This window comes from Aethalodelphis obliquidens, unplaced genomic scaffold (genome assembly GCF_003676395.1).
Source record: "Aethalodelphis obliquidens isolate GAN/ISIS:26980383/991018 unplaced genomic scaffold, ASM367639v1 scaffold14, whole genome shotgun sequence".
NCBI classification, from domain to species: domain Eukaryota; kingdom Metazoa; phylum Chordata; class Mammalia; order Artiodactyla; family Delphinidae; genus Aethalodelphis; species Aethalodelphis obliquidens.
The window spans coordinates 31,074,461-31,083,800 of record NW_020837958.1 but is presented as its reverse complement, the minus strand read 5'-3'; positions in this window follow the sequence as shown (position 1 = coordinate 31,083,800).

The following is a 9,340-nucleotide window of genomic DNA, read 5'->3' as shown; positions in this document are numbered from 1 at the left end:
CAGAGAAATAAAAAGAGGAAGGGTTATGTGAAGAAGCCGGAGGAAGAGGCAGGGGAAAATCAAGTTGCTGCTAACAAAAGGGGGAGAGGCAAAAACCAACACAAGTCCTCCATGGAGGAAATGTACTACACATTAATAACTACATGACAAGGCTATGAGTGATGCATGTCTTAAGAGCTTATAGTCAACGACTAGGTGGGAGAAATGAATCACTTCAAGGACATCTGTCCAGAAACATCTCCTGGAAGGAAGCCTATGAACTAGGCCTTGATGCATGGGTGTGATTATGTTAGGTGAGGAGAAGAAGGCCTTTCCAATACATGGAAAGGGGTGAACAAAAGAAGGGACATGAGGGTCCTTTGGAGATTTTCCTGGTTTGGTGGGAACTTTTGGGAACTAAATCTGGAATTTAGCTGGGGGCTAGATCCATAGATGACAGTCTGCTGAAGCACTAATCCTTTACTCAGATTTTTTCCATTTTTGAACTCAAAGAAGAGAATACTAATTTTGATAGGTCCAGGCGTAGGATTATTCTCCCCACATTACCAGTGGGGTAACCCAGGTCCAGTGCAAGAAGGACCTGCAGAGGGGTCATCCCACCCAGAGACAGAGCAGCACAAAACGCCCAATGTTCTGCCAAGGACTGTGCCCCCCACGGACTGAGCAACCACCCACAGCAAAACCAAGTCTACGGTTAGAAATCACCAGGACAACAGCTGTGACTCAGCTGCATAACCGGCCCCCAAGGAAACCTTTGGAGGGAACTCTGGGAACAACCATCCAGGCTGAGAGAAGGTATCAGACTTGCATGATGGCTAAGAGCAAAGACTCTGGAGTCAGAAAGGCCTGGTTTTGAATCTGTTTCATGACCTCGGATGATACCTTAGACAAATTAAATAACTTCTCAGAGCTTTAGTTTCCTCATCTGTAACAGTACCTACCTCACAGGATGATTAATGAGGTCTGAATGAGGTCACGTAATGCATATTAAGAATTTAGCACAGGGCTTCCCTGGTGGCGCAGTGGTTAAGAATCTGCCTGCCAATGCAAGGGACATGGGTTCGAGCCCTGGCCTGGGAAGATCCCACATGCCGTGGAGCAACTAAGCCCGTGTGCTACAACTACTGAGCCTGCGCTCTAGAGCCCGCAAGCCACAACTACTGAGCCCACGTGCCACAACTACTGAAGCCTGCATGCCTAGAGCTCCACAACGAGAAGCCACGACAATGAGAAGCCCGCGCACCGCAACGAAGAGTAGCCCCCCACTCACCACAACTAAAGAAAGCTTGTGCACAGCAACAAAGACCCAACACAGCCAAAAATAAATAAATAAATAAATAAATTTATTAAAGAATTTAGCACAACGTCTATTCCAGAGAGCGTTCCATAAATGTGAGTTTGAGGGTGGTACAATGTGATGTAGGCCCTAGAGTCAGACAGACTTCCAGAGGTCAAATCCTGGCTCCAGTACAACTACTGTATTTCATTAATTCTGTAATGTATGCTCCCCACCCCACCCCCTTATTTTAAACATCTCTCCATCAAAGCATCTTAGCACTGTAACATGGTTTAATTGCCAATGTCTCTTAGCAGCACAAGAGACAATAGTGAGACTTACAATCAATGTCTTACATTGGGCAGATAACAATCTTTCGGTACTTCAGTTTTTTCAGTTGTAAAATGGGGATAACAATAGTATTTACAAGGTTGTCAGGAGGGGTAAATTAGATTTATTCTGCAAATTTCTGGCACATAGTGAGGGCTTAATAAATTCCATGTATTGCTACTACCTTTATGACTATTACCCAAATGAGATAATAGGGGTGGTAGGAGCCACATGGGCTGAGGTGCCAGAGGCAGAAGCAGCCCGAGGGGGTGTGCAGAAGTGAAGGTAAGTATCAGAGGGGCAGTGTCAATTCTCAGATTCAGGAGGGGAGTGTGAGGAGCAGTAGGAAGCCACACAAGAAGCCAATGGGGTGCAAGGTGGATCAGGGCATTTGGTTTTCAGATGAAGACTGGAAACAACGCTGGGGTACCCAGGCCCAGTGGGGATGGGATGGTGAGTTAAAAGGGCTGGTCAGGCTGGGCTGCTGCTCTACTTGATTTCTTTGAACTCTCATGTTCTCTAACTATAATAGCCATCATTTATTAAGTGCCACAGTTCTGCCAGGCACTGTGCTAGTTGATAAGTCCTATCTCATAAAATCCTGTTGTCAACTCTATGAGATAATTTTATTAGGTCAATTTTATAGAAGAAACCAAAGCTCAAAGAGGTGCTTTAATGTGTTCAAAGCCACATGGCTATTACAAGCCAGAGCTGGAATTTGAATTAGGTTTTTTGACTTTACAGCCAGTCCCGAAGTCCCCCTGCTATACTGCCTCTTGAACTACACTCTCCACCATCTCTCCGTGTGTTGACAAGTAATTTTCCTCTCTCCTCACTTCCACTCCTCCTTCTTCCCCCTACAGGTCTCCACCTCCCCAGCCCACAAATGCCAAGCTCACAAGTCATCTGTTTTGCCAAAATTCTGTTCTGATTTGATAAACTCTGGCCGGGCCAGCTCACTCAGCATGATTCAGCCAGAGAGAATAGCGAGGCTGCATGCTTGGCATACCCATCGTCTGAGCTCAGGCAGAATGGGCGGCGCAGGAACCTCAGCCTGACAGATGGCTCCACTCGGCTGTCTCCCCGGGCCCGATGCCAGGGGCAGCGCTCGCTCTCTGCAGGGGGGAGGGTGGGCGCCAGGTCCTGTGATTCTCACATGCGTGGCTGGTGTGCGCGCCTGTGGTTACATATGGAGCATGCGTGGGCCAGGCTGTGTGCCACCTAGGTTGCATATTTGTATGTGGCCGGTTTGTGTGGGCATGTGTATCTGTGTGCATGCAGATGAATGGGTATGTGTGTGCCTGGCTGCATGTTTCTGGGTGTGTATGCAGAGGTGTGTGTGTGCATTTGAATTTTGAGTTTGCATTCATTCTGGTATGTGTGCTCAGGAACGTGAAATGTTGAGAGGGACGGAGAGAAAGAGAGAGAGGACGGTCCTATGCCTTGAGAAGTCAGCCTTTTGAACGTCCCTGCTTGCAGTGGAGAGCTCCTGCACACAGCCCCCTCCAGCTCTCTCCTCATCCCAGAACTGAGTGACATGAGTTGCAGTGGGAAGTCATCCCATTCCCAAGGTGAAGTTTAAGCTCTGAACTGAGCTTCAGGTTTCTGAAAACAACTTCCTGGCTACAGTTTCTCTCGAAGGTAGAGGTACTTAAATTCTTGTGAATCCGGCCCCCTCTGAAAATCTGTTAACTAGAATGGATCTCCTTTTAAGGAAAATATCCTCAAAACATATAATTTCACATATAATATAGAGAGCTCAAGGGGCCCTCCAAAGCCTATTGTGGACTTCTCTGGGAGGGAGAATGCTTAGGGTTTGGAAGGGTTGAAATAGAACCAGGAGAGAGAGATTCCCTGGAGGCTAACAGTGAATAAAATTTTTTAAATGAGGAAGTGATCATTAGTGTCAAGGGCTAGAAACAAGTCTAGTAAGGGGAAGATTGATTTAAAATCATGCAAAATCAAAAGATAGAAAGAAAACTATAAGGAAATATGAAATACACAAAACACTAACCAGAGTTATTACTATAGGGGAATTATGGGAGTTTTTATATTCTTTTTCACATGTGTTATCTAAGTATTCCCAGACCAATCCAATGAGTGTGTACCAAATTTGCACAATAAGAGAGAATACCTGGGGGAAATTCTGGAGGCTATTGGAATAGATGACTTCCACTTCCAGCCAAGATGGCATAACAGGCACTGGATTTAACCTCTTGCCTAAAATAATTATAAAACAAGACAAAATATATGAAATGACTGTTTTTAGATATTGGACAACAAGCAATGGAGGGCACTGATTCCTGAAAGTGGGAGGAAAAAAAGGAGTCCTAATACTAGAAATATATACTAGATAGGACTAACAGATTAGACACTGAGGAAGAAAATACAGACATACTTCAGAGACGCTGTAGGTTCAGTTCCAGACCACCACAATAAAGCGAGTATCTCAATAAAGCGAGTCACATGCATTTTTTGGTTTCCCAGTGCATATAAAAGTTATGTTTACACTCTACTGCAGTCTACTAAGTGTGCAATAGCATTATGTCTAAAAAAACAATGTACATACCTTAATTAAAAATCGCTTTATTGCTAAAAAAATGTTAACCATCACCCAAGCCTTTGGCAAGTCATGTTGGTTATATCAAAGATCACTGAGCACAGATCACCGTAACAAACATAATTATGAAAGACTTTGAAATATTGTGATAATTACCAAAATGCGACACACAGACATGAAGTGAGCAAATACTTTGGAAAAATGTCATCAATAGAATTTCTTCATGCAAGGTTGCCACAAAACTTCAATTTGTAAAATGCACAATATCTGTGAAGCACAATAAAGTGAAGCACAATAAAATGACGTATGAGCGAATTTGAAAACATAACAATAGAAATTAAACACAGGAAAAATCACTGAAAAAAATATGGAGCATCGTTGAGCTACTAGAAAACTTCCAGGGGCCAAATATATGTATAATTTGAAATCCTGAAAAAGGATGAGAAGAGGACAGAAGAAATATTTAAAGAATGAATGCCCCAAATTTTATACATTTGATGAAAGCTGTAAACCCACACACAGATCCAAGAAGCTTCATGAACCCCAAAGCAGAAGAAATACGTAGAAAACACACTAAGGATCAGTATCTCAAAAATGATATCAGCACTCTTACATTCATTGCAGCTTTATTCACAATAGCCAAGATATGGGAACAACCAAAATGTTCATTAACGGGATATTATTCGGCCTTAAAAAAGAAGGAAATTCTGCTATTTGTGACAATATGGATGAACTTGGAGAACATTAGTCTAAGTGAAATAAGCCAGACACAGAAAGACAAATACTGCATAATATCACTTACATGTGGAATCTAAAAAAGTTGAACTCATAGAAGCAGAGTATAGAGGCAGAAATAAAGAGATGTTGGTCAGGGGCTTCCCTGGTGGCACAGTGGTTAAGAATCCGCCTGCCAATGCAGGGGACACCAGTTTGATCCCTGGTCGGGGAAGATCCCACATGCCACAGAGCAGCTAAGCCCGTGGGCCACAACTACTGAGCCTGCACTCTAGAGCCCGCAAGCCACGACTACTGAGCCCACGTGCCACAGCTACTGAAGCCTGTACGCATAGAGCCCATGGTCTGCAACAAGAGAAGCCACCACAATGAGAAGCCGGCACACTGCAACAAAGAGTAGCCCCTGCTCTGCGCAACTAGAGAAAGCCCGCGCGCTGCAACAAAGACCCAGCACAGTCAAAAATAAAATAAATAAAATTGAAAAAAAAAAAAAAGAGATGTGGTTCAAAGTTTCAGGTGTACCAGGATGAATAAGTTTTTGGGATGTAATGTACAGCATGGGGACTATAGCTAATAACACTATATTGTGTATTTGAAATTTCCTAAGAGAGTAGATCTTAAAAGTGTTGTCATCACTCTCACACACACACACAAAAGGTAACTATGTGAGGTGATGGAGTTGTTAATTAGCTTGATTGTAGTAATTATTTCACAATATATATGCATATCAGAACATCACATTGTACACCTTAAATATTTACAATTTTCATTTGTCAATTATACCATAATAAATCTGGAGAAAAAAAGAAAACACACTAAGGTACAGCATAATAGTTATACCAATGATAAAGAAAAAAGTCTTCAAATGGCTAGAGAAAAAAAATGTTGCATACAGAGGTATAAAGATAATGACAACAGATGTCTCATGTGAAATGATGCAAGCCACAGGAGAGTAACATTACATTTTTAATGTGCTGAAAAAAAAGTGTCAACCTAGACTTCCACACCTAGAAAAAATATCTTTCAAAGATAAAGGAAATCAACATTTACTATGAAGCCACAGTTATCAAGAGATGGTGGTATTGGCCATATGATGTCACTTATATGTGGAATCTAAAATATGACACAAATGAACTTATCTATGAAACGGACTCACAGACATAGAGAACAGACTTGTGGTTGCCAAGGGGGTAGGGGGTAGGAGAGAGATGGATTGGGAATTTGGGATTAGCAGATGCAAACTATTATATATAGAATGGATAAACATAAGGTCCTACTATATAGCCCAGGGAACTATATTCAATATCCTGTGGTAAACCATAATCGAAAAGAATATGAAAAAGAATATATATATATATATATATATATATATGTGTGTGTGTGTGTGTGTGTAACTGAATCACTTTGCTGTACAGCAGAAATGAACACAACAGTAATTAATAAAACATTTAGTTGTAAATCAACTATACTTGAATAAAATAAATTTAAAAAAAAAGAGAGATGATGGTATTGGCACGAAGATACACATTTAGATCAATGGAACTGAAATAATAGTCCAGAAGTAAAACCTTACATTTATGGTCAAGAACAATTCAGTGGGGGAAAGGATAGTCTTTTCAGCAAATGGTGCTGAGACAATTGAATATTCACATGCAAAAAAATTAACTCAGGCACTTACTTTACACTATACACAAAATTTATTCAAATGGATCATATACCTAGATATAAGAGCTAACATTATAAGACTTCTAAGAGAAAATGTAGGAGAAAATCTTCATGGCCTTGGGTTGGGTAAAGAGTTTTTAGAAACGACACTAAAATCATGAACCTAAATGAAAAACTGATAAATTGGACTTCATCAAAATAAAAAACTTTTGTGCCTCAAAGACACCATCAAGAAAATGAAAAGACAAGCCATAGGTTGGGATAAAATACTTGCAAATAATACATCTGATAAAGGACTTGTATCTAAAATATATAAAGGGGCTTCCCTGGTGATGCAGTGGTTAAGAATCCGCCTGCCAATGCAGGGGACATGGGTTCAAGCCCTGGTCCGGGAAGATCCCACATGCCGCGGAGTAACTAAGCCAGTGTGCCACAACTACTGAGCTTCCGCTCTAGAACCCGTGAGCCACAACTACTGAGCCCATGTGCCACAACTACTGAAGCCTGTGCACCTAGAGCCTGTGCTCTGCAACAAGAGAAGCGACCTTAATGACAGGCCTGCACACCGCAACGAAGAGTAGCTTCCTCCGCTCGCTACCACTAAAAAGAAAGCCCGCATGCAGCAATGAAGACCCAAGGCAGCCAAAAATAAATAAATAGATAAATAAATTTAAAATATATATATATATATATATAAAGAACTCTTAGAACTCAATAATAGAAACAAACCAATTTTGAAATTGGCAAAAAATTCTGAGAGACATTTTACCAAAGAAGATAAACAAATGGCTGATGAGCACATGAAAAGATGCTCAATATCATTTGTCAATCGTGTGAAACTTAAAACCACAATGAGAAACCAATGATGTACTCACCAAAAGGGCAATAATAAAAAAGATATGCAACACCAAGTGTTAGGGAAGATGTGCAGAAATTGGAACCCCCTGCATTGCTGGTGGGAATGTACAATAAAATGGTACAACCACTTTGGAAAACAGTTTTTCTGTTTCTCAAAAAGTTAACCACAAACTTACCACACAACACAGAAATTCTATTTCTATAAATCTACCCAAGATAAATGAAAACTTATGTCCACACAAAGACATGTATGCAAATTTTCATAGCAGTATTATTCATAAAGCCCCAAATGGAAACAATCTAAATGTTCATCAATTGGTGAATAAACAAAATGTGGCATATCCATGTAATGGAATATTATTATTTAAAAGGAATGAACTATTAATACATACTACAACATGGATGAACCTCAAAAACATGCTAAGTGAAAGAAGCCAGAAGTAAAAACTACCTATATGATTCTATATATATGAAATACCTAGAAAGAGCAAACTTAAAGAGATAGAAAGTAAATTAAAGGGTTGCCTAGGTCTGAGGTAGAAGTGTAGATTAATTATTAAATGGGCATTGGGGAACTTTTTAAAGTGATGGGAAATGTTCTAAAATTGGATTACGGTGATTATTACCCTAATTTACCAAATCATTGAAATTTTACATTTCCAATGGGTGAATTTTGTGGTACTTAAACTACACCTCAATAAACCTGTTTCAAAGAAACAAAGAAGAAATAAAGACTTTTGGACATAAAAAAGTGGAAAAAAGTCATTATCAGCACACCAGCACTAGAAAAAAGGTTAAAGGAACTACTCCAGCAAAAGGAAAATCATACCAGGTGGAAATCTGGATCTACACAAAGGAATAAAGAGTAGTAGAAATAAAAATATATGAGTGTATTAGTTATCCATTGCTGTGTAACAAATTACTCCAAAGCTTAATGGCTTAAAACAACAAACATTTATCTCACTGTCTCTATGGGTCAGTCTTGGGAGACAATTCTCCATTGCATATCTGTACATCTTGTATCAACTTTGTTCCATACTATCTTTTCAAGGATGTTTGTATAGTAAAGAGCCTAGGAAGATGGAGAAGGTGTCTTCCTCCACGGCAGAGGGCAGATTTTTTTCTTGTTCCATCTAATAAAAAAATGTCTTTGTCTTGGGCAAAGGTTGAGCTGGTTTGCTGGCAGCCTCCAGCTTTTAACCATACACTATGAATGTCAAAGTTGATTTCAGGATGTTTTCTCTTGTGCGCTCTAAACACAAACTTAAATAGTTACTATTATGTTATTATGCTCCAAGAAATACCTATCCCAGGAGCTGGGGGGTACAAAAATGGAAAAGACTGTCTAGTGGGAGCAAGGGTAAATGTTGGAGGAGAGAACTTCAAAGTAGAGAAATACACTGCATAGCAGGACATGGTCTGATAAAGGCTCTTTGGTGTGCAAGACTGTGGCTAACTTAGCTGAGGGAACCAGAGCTTCCTGTCCCTTGGAGATGACCTGAAGATAGGATTATGCTAAAAGCTGACATGGGTCCTTGTGTGACAAGAGAAACCATAGTGTGGCACCCACAGAGCCATTGCCCTACTGTCATTCAAGCTTAAAGGAAACAAACCCACAGACAGGTCTTGACACCGGTGATGGTGAGAACATCCTTGGGTGTCCCAACAGCTTGGAAATGAAATTTCCAAGAAGGCAGAAAATAAAGAGAACTTGTTGGTTTTATTATTTTTTATTATAATTATAAAAGTAATGTGTGCTTATTATAAAAATTTTGAATAATAGAGAATATAAAGTTGTAAATAAAACCCTTTCCCTGCCAATCCCACTCTTGAGAGACACCTAATATAAAACAATAATCCCTTGCCCTGCCTCTCCCCTCCCCATTCCCCTAAGTCTCCTTCCCCAGAGGTAACAA